General features: G+C 37.1%; 1 pseudogene; it reads right to left on the bottom strand.

Moving 5' to 3' along the window:
• Positions 1-5,064: 5,064 nt before the first annotated feature.
• On the bottom strand, positions 5,065-9,494 carry LOC143636392 (phosphoenolpyruvate carboxylase 2-like; annotated as a pseudogene).
• Positions 9,495-11,635: the final 2,141 nt, after the last annotated feature.

Below are 11,635 nucleotides of genomic sequence, written 5' to 3'. Positions count from 1 at the left end.
CCCGATTTCAGGTTTCCAATATTGATAAAGTTAATGTTTACTTGTGAGATGAACTACACAATTATAGTTCGTGAAAATACATTTGGATGTGATAAGAGAGGACTAAGTACTTGGATTACAAAAACGCAAGGTTTTCACTCAATAATCAGTTTAGTATTGTTAACCCTAATTCTCTTCTACTAAATCTCGATTGCCTATGGCACCAAGAACGGATAGTCAAGAACACGAATTTATACCATACTAACATATACAAAACAAACACACAATCACCATAGCAAAATAATCATATGATCAAAATACTATCTCACCAATAACATAACGATTAACAAATATCCAATTAGAAAAGCTTACAATTCAGGAGAGAACATAAAGAGTACTAGCCACACATCGTTTGATTAATCATCACCTCAATTAAGATAATCGAACGAATCATAAACCCAAAAAAATTATTATAATCACCAAAGTCTTGTTCTTGGACCCAAAAATCGCCCCTAGGTCGTTCCAAAGTGTTAGATAGATGAAAAGACACCCAAAAACAGAATAAAAACAAGTATTTTCGGCATTTACAGCTCCGCACCGTGGCCCACGGTGGTCTCCACGGTCTCCAGAACGCCACAGTACGATGTAAACTGTCGTTTTTGATCAGTTGGACGTGGACCACGGTCCAGACCGTGGCCCACGGTGGAGCTCTTTCTCATTTTCTTGTTTTCTTCATATCTTTCTCGTTTCAACTCCGTTTTCTTCACCGTTTTCGCCCACGTTCTCGTAATTACATCCTCTATCTTCTCCTACCTGCAATTATATGAGTAACAATAGTCAACTAATTACACAAAATAAACCGATTGAACGCGTGATTATTAACGGTCTTAAATCACTTAAGGGGTGTCCAATGGACCACCCGTCACTCACCTCGATAAGCGTGCCGACATGTTGCGAAGATAGGTGTGTCTTGTTTTGCGTGCAAAGGAAAAAGGTGTCGAAGAGAAGTGTTGTTCAAAGGAAGCTCGTGAAGCAATAAGGCGTCGAAGTGTTGCTCAAGTAACTAGGGTTTCTATAAGCCAACCAAAGTAGGCATAATGCCCAAATAAAATAATAATAAAATATCAAGGCTTAAAACCCTAAATCGAGGATATACTCGATACCTCTAAAAGTAAAAAAAGAAAACGTAACAAAGAATATAAAAGAAAGAATGTGAAAATAAGTAATTCTTTGTTGTAAATGTTATTTAAGTTTATTGTTATTATTCTTAAATATTTTTTTTTTTTACAAAAAATTCATAACTCCATTTCTAGAAAACGTTTACAATAAAGTGGCAGGCAAACGGGCAACAAGTTGTGCCGCTACCCCCTTTTGAATAGCAAAACCAATCCTACTAAAAACGAAGCTTTGAGACCTAGGAGTTGAAGAGGTTCCGTGTACGACCCGCTGAACGCTACTTAAAAAAATTTACAGGCTCTGGGGCCAGGAAACCAAATGTATCAAAAGCAAATAGGAGAAAGACATGTTGATTCTCTAAACAAGATTTCTCGTGTTTAACAACTTTGCCTGATTCAGCCTTCAACGCAGCCTGACCCATAACAAACCCACGGTCCCTGAGCCCAACAAGAGAAGACACTCCTGAAGATCCACACAAGCGTGTTTCCCCCCCGCCCACTCGAACTTAATAAGTGCAAAGAAAAGTATATGTTTCTTAAAGAAGAAGAAACGTGGTGTTTTAAGAAAAGTAAAACAAGTTAAACTAAAGGTTTTAAACTTGTAAAAGAAAAGAAAGAAAAGATATTTTAAACTAAAGGTTTAAAATAACAGAAAGATGTTTTGAACTAAAGGTTCATAAAGAAAATATAATCGAGGTAAAGATTATACAAAAGAGACTAGAGGTCTTAAGCCAGATTAAAGATCCGACTAACAAAAGGTTATACTCGTACTATAGGTGCGAGATAGCAAAGAAAGGAAAGAACCGGTCAGTGTATTGAAGTTGATCATTTCAAGAAAAGGTGAATACGCCCAACTTTATAAACTTGTTTAATCGAGTCAAATAAATGAAATGAATTACATGAGATTACATATCTCTAAAACATTATAAACAAAAGTAATCGCTAGCCCTCAGGCTGTCGTGTACGTTTGTTTGAATCCTTACATATATGGTAAAAATTCGGTGGGCACACCGCACCACACCTGGTCATGACCTCCACCACGATGGGCCGGACCTAAGTTAAGTCCGAGTGAGACTGATCATGTGTATACGTATTGTACCTAAGTAATGTCGAACCCTACGGTGTTTGCTGGGGTGTCTTGTGTGTTACTTAAGTTTATAATTGTGTTTTGTTTTAAAGCTTGATTATTCCTAAGCCACGATGGGTCGGACCTAAGTTATGTCTCGAGGGGTAATCAAGTAAAGAAAAATATTTTATACGTCAGCTTATTCACTAGCATATGTTGCTGGCGTATTTTCTAAACATTACGCAGATAATCATGATTAGGAGCTTGGAATGCTCGAAGTGCTTTGTTATCCGATGGCTCGGATCTTTTGTTAAACATTAAAAACTTAAATGGTGGTTTTGTATAAACAAGTAATCATATGTAAACACTAAACGGGAAACTTTTAATTCCCGTCTTTTGTTAATGTGAATATAACATTTTAAATCCACATAAATATAACTTCCGCTTTAAATCTGTAACTCTGATTTATTTACAAACATGGTGCCAACATATGTGTCATACGCCTAGGCCGTGGTCTGGGGTGTGACACTTACATATCCAGCTTTCTCTTTATTTTGAAGGCTAATGCAACTATATATTTTCAAACTCAGTGTTATATATATATATATATTATTGTCGGTTTCTGATTGGTTCATACCCAATGTCCAAGTAGCATATGGTTAGTTTTTTTTGGAAAATTGGTTTTAAATAATCCGAACTATGCCCTATTGGCAAATAACAGTCCCAACTTAACACTTGGCCGGTGGCGGTTCCAACTAAAGGTATATTTGCTTTTTACGGTTCGCGACTAACGAAGGCTTAACTCCGTTAGTATGATGATGAGGTGGCACGCCTGTTGTCAAAAATCTGATTACGTGGTAAGCATACATGGCATAGTCTCTTCATTATATTACTCTCTCTCTCTCTCTCTCTCTCTCTCTCCCTCCCTCCCTGTAATGTCACAATAACAACGACCACTTAGGGCATATATCACAAAGATGAAGCTAGTCACGGTCAACAAACGCAATAACCGACAATCCGACCAGGTGCTCCGGCACTCTGCTGAACCACCACACCAGCGCCACCACCAAGGGTTTCGAATCGGAACTCGGCAACGACTAAGAACGGGTCGGAAAATGTAAAATACACCAGTGATTTTGAATTTATACACAATGACGAAGCATCAGATTGTTCCTCTTCCTTACCCGACCCAAATCTGCCAGCTCCTTACTACTTGACCCAAAACACCATGATTATTAACAGCGTTTTGTTTGACGGGTCAGGTATGCCAAACGAATTGTCGCTAGGTTGTTTAAAATGGAATGGTGAGAGCTTGATAAATATAGGTGATTCGGGTTCCTTGTCAGAATCCATGGTTTTGGAAACATGTTTCTTTTCAGCTTCTAATTTGATTTCAATTAGGGATTAAAGGTGGTGGTGGTTGCAGGTCAGTGATGGTGTTGGTGGCAGGTTGGTGGTGGGAAGTGAATGATCGAGGTTGGCTGGTTGGGGGAAGAAGAAGAAGGAAGAGGTAGGGGATGGAGAGGGGCCCACTTTATGCCACATACAATGTTTTTTTTACAACAAGGCATGCCACCTCAGCATCATACTAACAGAGTTAAGGTTTCGTTAGTCGCGGACTGTTAAAAACAAATATACCTATAGTTGGGACCGCCACTGGCCAGTGTTAAGTTGGGACTGTTATTTGCCAATAGGGCATAGTTCGGATTATTTAAAACCAATTTTCCTTTTTTTTGTTAATCCCATGTTTGCTCACTCTTAACCTTGATAGATTATATCATGCCTACGTGACTAACTAAAACAAATTTTTGACACAACAAACAAATTATTCGTTTATGTTGATTTTTATGAACTTACAAATGACCATGTTTTTTTAATGTTCTTACTTTCTATCAGTAGAATAGACGTATTCATTTGTATGTAAACTGTATTTCTTTTTTAATGTTTATATTTTTATTTCTATTTAAAATGTTAATGAACGTATGCTTATGTTTTTTATTGGTGTTGTTTACGTTGTATAATAATTTTTAACTTATTTTATTAAATATAAAACTATATTTATTATATCAACATTCTCATCGACAATAAATTTATAGGATTCATGCAATATTTTTATTATTTTATCTAATTTTTATTATATTCTTTAAATTCAAATTTATTTTCTCCAACCCGTGTAACACACGGGTCACTAACCTAGTATCCATGTATATATAGAGGCATAGCTCAAGGCAGCCATATGCCAAAAGTTACGATGATATCTTCTTTCACTCGTCTTTGGGAAACAATCAAACAATCGATCTGGCATTTGCCAACCACTTATTGGCTCGAGTGCGCTGGCCCAAACACAAATTAACGGGCTAACAACTTTTTAGCATAAAAAAGATTTTATTCATACACATTACAGTGCCAATATATATCCCTTCGCCGCCAAATATCAGGAGCATAACATGTACACTTCACTCCACCATTCTCAAGCCAAATCCCACTTAGCAAACCAGACAGATGTTGGTTACCACTTATCAGATGAGAAGTTATATTAATGAAACACACAAAATAGAGAAGCAAATAGTAATAGCTTTTCAAATTTATTGATAACCTTGAAAATTAAACGATACACACAAATGACTTAACTAGGGAAATCAAATAACAAACTAGCTTAAGAATCACAAGATATAATCCTTGACTCAAACGGCACCTTTATTTGCGAGAGATCGAACAATTCAAAAACAAACGCACGCGCCTTGCTTGTCTTCAGTTCAAATCCAGCTAGCGGATTAATTATTATTTTGAGTTACATCCAACAACAGATAATCATAACATAACATAACATGATCACTTAATTGGTTAACCAGTGTTTTGCATTCCGGCAGCAATACCCTTCATGGTCAAGATAAGCGTATCTTCCAAGCCTGGGGCGTACTCGCTCTTTGGGTTTAACTTGATGTACTCATCACCCGTTTTGCCACATAATGGCTGATCTGTATACTCTTTGGATTTGTGAGGCCTCAATGTCACATGATAGTTTGGATCCCTGATCCGTTTCAACGTGTAGGCTTGACACACATTCAGAGTCGTGATGTACGAGTCACGCGCTAGAAGCCTTTGTCTCAAATATGGATCACCCTCAAGAAGATCCTTATGTCCACCAATCTACCATAAGAAGGTAAAAAACTAAATAATAATATCATATTTATAAGTTTTGTATACTTGTATAATATTAATTTAGGTGTTTGTTTATTTATACCTTAAGCAAAAGATTCTTGGTTTCCTCATAATTTGCCCTTAAAGATTCACCGAACGACCATAAGTCTTCGGACACGAGTAACTTGTCGTTCAAGGCAGCGATACCGGGGTCACCCTTGGCGAACACCATCTCGACTAAATCGATTGTGACTCTAAAAAATGGCCATGTTTTGTACATTTCTTGTAACATGTGAAGATTATTTGTGTCCTTTTGAATTGCATACTTAAATGCTGCTCCGAATCCAAGCCAAACCGGGAGATGGAACCGGGTTTGAGTCCACGCAAAGATCCATGGGATGGCCCGGAGTGACTCTATGCCACCACTCGGCTTTCGCTTTGACGGGCGGCTCCCTATGTTCATCCGTCCGTATTCAAGTTCTGGTGTAGCCTATATACGTTAAATATAGATATTAGATTATTAGTTATCATTAAGGTTTACTTGTGTTTAGCCCGCGGGCCCGAGTTAATTAGGTGTCATAGGGTTTGTTTTTAGTTTATTTTCTGTTATGAATAGAATTATACTGAATATGTTTGTTTGTACGAATATGATAAATAATAATACTCACAAGGCGGAAATACTCGACAAAACGAGGTTCCTTAAAGACAATTTCACGGTACTGTTCGGTTGCATAAACTGCAATCTCATCCAGAAGCGCCCGCCACTCAGGTCGTGGTGAAATCGGGGGATTCATCCCGTGCTCGAGTGTAGCCGCACAAAACCTCTCAAGTGTTCTAAAACACAAATGCTCCTCACCGAAAGATTGCTCGATAACCTCACCTTGAACTGTAACCCCAAGCGACCCGTGAATGGTCTCGGGCGGTTGAGACAATATAGCCAAATGGGTGGGCCCGCCTCCCCGCCCAATGGTCCCACCACGGCCATGAAAGATAGTAAGCTTAACCCCAAACTTGTTAGCAACCTTAATAAGCTCTTCTTGAGCCTTGTAAAGTTGCCAGGCAGCAGTAAGCCGACCCGCATCTTTTCCCAAATCCGAGTACCCGATCATAACTTCTTGTTTACTGTCTATCCGGTTTCGGTACCACTCGATCGAGAAAAGCCGGGCCATTGCATCCGGGGCCGCTTCAAGATCCGCGAGCTTTTCAAAAAGCGGGACCACACGCAAGGGTTGTTTAACTTTGCATTCCCTTTGAAGCAACTCGACCGCCAACACGTCGGATGGTGACGTGGCCATTGAGATGATGTAAGCACCAAAACAATCAGATGGAAGCTCAGCTAGCACTTGAAATGTATCCAAAACATCTGCAATTTCTTCTGTTTTCGGGAAATCGGGCCCGAATAGAGGCCGTTTTTCACTTAACTCAGATAAAAGCCATTCTTGGCGTTTCGGTTCGGGCCATTCACGGTATGACCCGACTCCCAAATGTTGAGTTATGGCGTTAATAACGTCTGTGTGGCGGTCAGATTCTTGACGGATATCGAGTCTTACGAGTGAGAGTCCAAAGGTAGACACTTGCCTTAGAAAATCCAGAAGAATGCCATCTGCAATCACGCGATCCCCACACGCGCATAGTGATCTTTAGCATATCTCAAGAGGCTCCAAGAACTGTAACATTTAATTTGAGAATTTGATATAATAATGTATATATAACAAATTAACATTTAAGGAAAATATTAACCTGTTCAACATTGGTATAAACTAACTCCTCTGGTATGTCTGATACATCATGAGCTAACAGATGGCGAGATCTTTCACGTGTGTTATACAGTTTGTCCCTCACGTCACCGAGAATCACATGGTATGGTTCAGTTATAGGAACTTGTTTCCAGAATTCTGTAAACAAACCGAACACTTAATGAACATGAATACATGTCTCGTTCGTTCATTTATGTTTGTGAATGATCGTTACAGTTTGTCCATTTGCGTCCGTTAATATATTCATTCAATTAGATTTTTTTAGGTCCGCTAAACTTTAGTCTAGTATTAATAGCTTTTTAGGCCCAACAAATTGTTCACATTTACTCTTAATTAGCTAAGTTACAGTTACATTTCTTCATCTATGTTCTGCTATGCTCATTCGTTTCATTCATTTATACCGTTAAGGAATGAACATGTTCATATTTTGAACAAGCAAGAAAACCCGTTCATTAGATTGTTCTTGTTCGATCTTTTATTTAGTTAAAGCTAAACGAGTGAACACATATATACTCCATTCATGTTTGTTCGGTTTGTTTACACGCCTAAGCAACCTCAAAAGGCCACATCGAAGTTTAGTAACAATAAAATGAATTCTTTACATCAATTACCTATGTAATGTTTAACATCTCTCTTTGAAGAAGATCTATGTAGTTCTTCGGCTCGAAGACGAAGCTCATCACTACAACGCCACATAGACATCTGGACAAAACAATCCATTTATAAAAATAATAAAAAACATGGTATATATAAGCTGAATTTTCGTACCTCAAACATAAGATCCTCTATCTGGGAAAAGTACATATTTACAGCCATCATTCTAGCAAGTAAACAAACATCCCTTGTAACTTCAGGAGTTACCCTTGGATTACCTGCATGTATTATAACAATCAACTCGCTTTTAACAGAGCGTTATACATATATATATGATAAACATATACCATCGCGATCACCACCCGTCCATGAAGAAAACTGTATGAGCGGGGCGTTATATGAAACACGCTCACTAATCCCAATATTCTTAAGAGCAGCATCAACACGACGTAAGAATTTAGGAACACCCTTCCATATTGTTTCATGAAAATAACTCATTCCCGCTCTCATTTCATCTTGTGGGGTGGGAGGCGCCCTTCTAATCTCATTAGTGCGAAAAGCAGCTTGAATCTACACAATTTCATAAAACATAAAGAAAGCAAAAGACAAAAGGTAATTACTTTAAGGAAATCACATGATGATGATGCAGCATACTTCTCTATGCAAAGCTTCATCTAGTTCTTGCTTATCGTCTGGAGTGATGTCTTTGGCATACAACTGTGCAATAGAGTCTCGAATCCTGTACGCGAATGAAAGACTCAACTGAGTTTCATTCAGTAGGTGATTGAAATATAAAGAGATGGAAACTAGGCCGGTGGGCTCAATAATGATAATATATGTTCCAATAAAACATTATAACTAAAATTAACAAACCTTTTGCTTTAAAGTTTAAATCAGACTTGATTCGAACAAGGGTATAGTAATAATAATACCTTCCATGCTTTTGTAGCAAAGATCTACGGATGGATTGAGTTGGGTGAGCCGTGAATACAAGATCAAGGGTTTGATTCTTGAGGGCGTCAAACACTTGTTCTGGTGACTTATTAAGCTTATGCACAAGTCTCATAAAAGTTTCTTCAATATCAGAGTCATCAACAAAATCACCTTTTTTGAGTTTAGTTCTTGTACAATAAGCAGTTTGAACCTCTTCAGCCAAATTAGCCAAGTTAAGCATATGAGAAAAGGCTTTTGCAACGACAATGGAGTCCATGGGGTCTAAACTTGTCAGCACGTGTCCGAGCTCCATGAGCTTCTTGGGATCATGGTTTCCTTCATACTCAGCAGATAGCTCATAACACTGTTGAACCTGCATAATTAATTGTGTCAATTGATCATGCCAGTTTCACAACAAAATGAATTATAAAATATCAAAATGCACACTACAACAGACTAGGGCTTTAGCGAAGAAAAAAGTCCTTAATAGTTGAGACCGGGTTGATCATAATTCTTTCTAAAAGAATTATTTTTCTTTTTATTATCCAGGTTTTTCAACCCTAACTAGCAAAATTACTAAAACTAATAAAACTACCATAAAATATCAAAATAATAACAAAGCTAGCATGCATCATCTTATTAATACAAACATTCTCAAAACAACCAAAAGTATAGAGTTACCGTTTCTTTGACATCCTCTCCGTGTAAATCCTGAAGAATATCAAGAAACTTATCCAAAAGCAAAGCATCGTACTCGATCAGCTTATCATCCTCGGGCACTCTTCCTGGAACTAAAAGTCGCCATTGCGCATCAATGGACGCCAATTTCTCTAAGTTCCGGTTAGCCATTCACGACACACACACTCTGATGCTTTTGTGAGTGTGATCGAACCTCAAAACCCGAAGGAAGTTGAGAAGGGGTTGGTGAGGAGATGTATGCATTGCATGAAATTGGGGTTTGGCTATATATAGAGGAGCAAAAGGAAGGTGGAATGGCATTAACATAATAACATGACTACATTACTGATGAGGATGTGATAAAATATATTCAAAACGTTAATTTGAAGATGGTAATCGTCACAAGAAATAAACCCATTACCTTATTTTATTTTTATTGACATGAAAGTGTCACATGAAAGTGTCAATTGGCACAACGTTGAAGATGGTAATCACGTTACTAATTTATTTTTATTGTTGAATTATTAATGCATTGTTCAACACTTTATTTTAATTTATTGTAATATTTTAATTTTAAATTATTTTAAGTTTATTTTAGTTTAAAATAAAACTTTGAGATAAGTGTATATTAAAAATAATTTAGGTTAAAATTAAATTTAAACAAGAAAAACTAGGATAATATAGGACGACTGCGCGTTGTTTGAGAAAAACTGAAAAGAAGTTCGGAAAAAGGTGAAAAAAGCCTATTTGACATGCGGAATAAACTGGGGAAAATGGAACCATTCACTATGCTCTAACAAGGGGTACATAATGGAATAGACGAGAAAATGGAATTGATCATTATCACTATGTTGTCCTGTGAAAAAACATGTGAATGAAATCGAAATGTCAAAAATACTCATGCCTTAAGATAAATAAATTTTACTAAAATAAAAAAATGGTAATGTGGTGGCGGCGGTTGTAATGGTGATGGTCAAGTGGCCTTGGAATGAAAGACAATTCTAGATTTGTCTACGAGCAAGGAAGTTATAAGTAATGGTGGCGGTCATGTGGTAATGGCGACGATGGCTGTGTCGAGAACATGTGGCTCACATAATGATTTTTATGTGTCTAGAGAAAATTGAATTCACTGTGTAGCTCTTGATTTCATTTCACTTAGTCATTGACCAATCAAACATCAATTTTCTCGTTTTCTCTCAATGGTCCATTCTATTCCACATGCTAAATACTACCATAAGACTAAGTGTTGCAGAGAACCCTGATGGCGCCCTCACGGCCTGACCCTTCACATGGATCCATTTGATTGGGTAGCACGCTTTGGCACTCCCTCCCCCTTTGCCGTAGAAGAGACATGGCTTTGGTGCCCCCAGCCCCCCACCCTTTTACTCCCATAACAGTCGGCCTAATGTGTGTGTATTAGTGATTTAGTACACAGTTTCACAATTTCAGATGTGTTATCTTAATAATTCTATAAATTAATGATTGGTTACTTGTCACGTTAGACTACGTAATTTATTTACTAGAAGAACACATTTGTAAGAACATATATAGATAAATCTTATATATAAGCTTGTGATTTATTGTTTTATAGCAAACAAAGTCATAACTTCCATATGAATAATTGCGCTGGTTAAAAATGGTTTAATTCTGTTAAAGCATTACCTGTTTGAGACACTTTATATATGATATGTTGTCATGTTGAGTGGGCTTTGAGGTGATGGTTTGTGGACGGATGGGGCGAAAATTAATTCTTGTGCATGTGTCTAAAAAGCCTAGGATCATCCTAGCCAGTGATTAAAATTATTTTAATGTGACAAAAATAATACTGCCTCCATGATTTAATCCGTAAAGGTTATCATATTTTATTCTTACGCATTATTGAATCAAAATATTAAAACCAACAGTGATTTAATAAAGCAAAAGTAAAGTACATCCTGTTAAAAACAAATATGCAAACACTACAAATCTGAAAATGAATACTTAAAATTTTGAACATCCATAAAATTTAAAGCTTCTATAAAAACAGATACAATTAATACATCAAAACTCAATGTCCATGAACAAAGAAAAATCGTTTCAAGTCTCCAACAACAAAAACTAGAGCATCAATGAAAATATAAGGAAAAAGAATTGTATTTCTTTAGTAAAAAGCAAGTCCTGTTGTTAGATTAAGGTTTATTCCTTTTTATGGATAATTTTAAAGCATTTTATAAAAATTTTACTTGTGAAGGGCTCTACTACCCAAACATTGAATCCGATTCCACTTTTGCTGTTAAAAGACTTCCAATGCAATTTGGGAATCATTGATGGTG

This window comes from Bidens hawaiensis, unplaced genomic scaffold, assembly GCF_021521415.1.
Source record: "Bidens hawaiensis isolate Kalapana, Puna unplaced genomic scaffold, B.hawaiensis_p1.1 tig00007902_1, whole genome shotgun sequence".
Classification (NCBI taxonomy): Eukaryota; Viridiplantae; Streptophyta; class Magnoliopsida; order Asterales; family Asteraceae; genus Bidens; species Bidens hawaiensis.
The sequence above is the reverse complement of the archived record's forward strand: the minus strand, read 5'-3'. Positions and strand labels throughout refer to the sequence as shown.